The sequence below is a fragment of the Salvelinus fontinalis genome, chromosome 32 (genome assembly GCF_029448725.1).
Source record: "Salvelinus fontinalis isolate EN_2023a chromosome 32, ASM2944872v1, whole genome shotgun sequence".
Classification (NCBI taxonomy): Eukaryota; Metazoa; Chordata; class Actinopteri; order Salmoniformes; family Salmonidae; genus Salvelinus; species Salvelinus fontinalis.
Genome location: NC_074696.1, coordinates 11396639 through 11399865, shown reverse-complemented (window position 1 = coordinate 11399865; position 3227 = coordinate 11396639).

Here is a 3227-nt window from a genome sequence, read left to right as displayed (position 1 = left end):
TGTGTGTGTGTGCAACTGTTCAGTGATGGGAAAGCGTCTGTGGCTTGTCAATGTTAACTAGCATAGCCATAGCCAATATCTCAGTGCGTCTTAATTTAACCCGTTAATTTACTAGAGAGTCTTGTCTTCCTCTGTCACAGTCTTGTCTTCCTCTGTCACGGTCTTGTCTTCCTCTGTCACAGTCTTGTCTTCCTCTGTCACAGTCTTGTCTTCCTCTGTCACAGTCTTGTCTTCCTCTGTCACAGTCTTGTCTTCCTCTGTCACAGTCTTGTCTCCCTCTGTCACAGTCTTGTCTCCCTCTGTCACAGTCTTGTCTCCCTCTGTCACAGTCTTGTCTCCCTCTGTCACAGTCTTGTCTCCCTCTGTCACAGTCTTGTCTCCCTCTGTCACAGTCTTGTCTCCCTCTGTCACAGTCTTGTCTCCCTCTGTCACAGTCTTGTCTTCCTCTGTCACAGTCTTGTCTTCCTCTGTCACAGTCTTGTCTTCCTCTGTCACAGTCTTGTCTTCCTCTGTCACAGTCTTGTCTTCCTCTGTCACAGTCTTGTCTCCCTCTGTCACAGTCTTGTCTTCCTCTGTCACAGTCTTGTCTTCCTCTGTCACAGTCTTGTCTTCCTCTGTCACAGTCTTGTCTTCCTCTGTCACAGTAAACCAAGAGGAGTTGGAATCACAAGGGTAACATCTTTAGGGTTAAACTGACTTTACTGGAGTTTTACTATCTTTTCTTTTTACCCCTTTTTCTTCCCTACTTCATGGTCTCCAATTGGTAGTTACAGTCTTGTCTCATCGCTGCAACTCCCGTACGGACTCGGGAGAGGCGAAGGTCGAGAGCCGTGCGTCCTCCGAAACACGACCCAGCCAAGCCGCACTGCTTCTTGACACAATGCCCGCTTAACCCGGAAGCCGGCCACACCAATGTGTATGAGGAAACACTGTACACCTGGCGACCGTGTCAGCGTGCACTGCGCCCGGCCCGGGACATCCCTGCCGGCTAAACCCTCCCCTAACCCGGACGACGCTGGGCCAATTGTGCGCTGCCCCATGGATCTCCCGGTCGCGGCCGGCTGCGACAGAGCCTGGACTCGAAACCAGAATCTCTAGTGGCACAGCTAACAGTGCTATGCAGTGCCTTAGACCACTGCACCACACGGGAGGCCGTGAATCTGAGTATCTTAACCCTCAACAGAGTGATACTCTCCCTGGAGTTAGTGCTGATAACTGGAGTTACTTTTAACTCCGTTAAAGTGACCAGAGACAGGAGAGTTAAATCTCCTCAGATGTTGGAGGGGGCCTCATTGTCATATTTCCCAGGATGCTCTGTTGCAGGTTGATTTTTAGATTATAAAAAATAAATAATTGGGGTCAATATCTGTGTTTTTGCATGTACGTTGATTTTGATCTTATGCTACACAAATATCTAATTTAATTTGTAAGTGGCAGGATTTATTACTTAAATTTACTTAAATGTTGTTCCAGTTTCCATGATGTAGGTAAGTTCATGTAGTTGGTTTCTTCTCTGCTCTAACAGCCATTTTGAATGCAAGTTGTAAGTGTAATGAAGTCCTCCACACTGTGAGGAAACATGTAAGACATTACACCTTTTTACTCTTCGAAAGTCGTAAACGATAGAGAACAAATTTACACTGATGGAGTCGATTGTAAAATCAAAACAACACAGAAAAGTGTAAAATTTCAACAGTCCAGGCGATATATGTAAAGGATGTTCGCTTTTGAAAATAAAAGCATGAGCCTTGGTACATGTGTACAGTTTGGCACCCTGAACATTTTCAGATATGGAGCCATCGCAAAAAACTCTCACCCATTTTCCCATTCCGCCATAACCGAACAATGCGTTTTCCGTCATATCTTCTGTACCAAACATAATAACAGAAAAAGTGATGTCTACCCCTGTGTTTCCATGGTCAAGGATTACAATGGTGCCATGCACAACATCAAAAATGCCCCCTAGTGGCCGTGGTGGCACCCTGCACCGGGTGGTAGCCCTATGTACATAGAATCATTGAACACTGGTCACGTTAATAATGTTTAAAACTGTTTTACCCACTTGATATGTATATATTGTATTCTAGTCAAGGCTCATCCTATATAACTACTGCTGTACACTCATTTTCTACTCATATACTGTCAATACTGTCTACACCCTATTCACATACTGTCTATACACACTATTCACATACTGTCTATACTGTCTATACACCCTATTCACATACTGTCTATACACACTATTCACATACTGTCTATACTGTCTAAACACACTATTCACATACTGTCTATATTGTCTATACACACTATTCACATACTGTCTATACTGTATATATACCCTATTCACATACTGTCTATACTGTCTATACACACTATTCACATACTGTCTATACTGTATATATACCCTATTCACATACTGTCTATACTGTCTATACACACTATTCACATACTGTCTATACACACTATTCACATACTGTCTATACACACTATTCACATACTGTCTATACACACTATTCACATACTGTCTATACTGTATATACACCCTATTCACATACTGTCTATACACACTATTCACATACTGTCTATACTGTCTATACACACTATTCACATACTGTCTATACTGTATATATACCCTATTCACATACTGTATATACACCCTATTCACATACTGTCTATACACACTATTCACATACTGTCTATACTGTATATATACACTATTCACATACTGTCTATACTGTATATATACCCTATTCACATACTGTCTATACACACTATTCACATACTGTCTATATACACTATTCACATACTGTTTATACTGTCTATACACACTATTCACATACTGTCTATACACACTATTCACATACTGTCTATACACACTATTCACATACTGTCTATACTGTATATACACCCTATTCACATACTGTCTATACACACTATTCACATACTGTCTATACTGTCTATACACACTATTCACATACTGTATATACACCCTATTCACATACTGTCTATACTGTATATATACCCTATTCACATACTGTCTATACACACTATTCACATACTGTCTATATACACTATTCACATACTGTTTATACTGTCTATACACACTATTCACATACTGTCTATATACACTATTCACATACTGTTTATACTGTCTATACACACTATTCACATACTGTCAATACTGTCTATATACCCTATTCACATACTGTCTATACTGTCTATACACA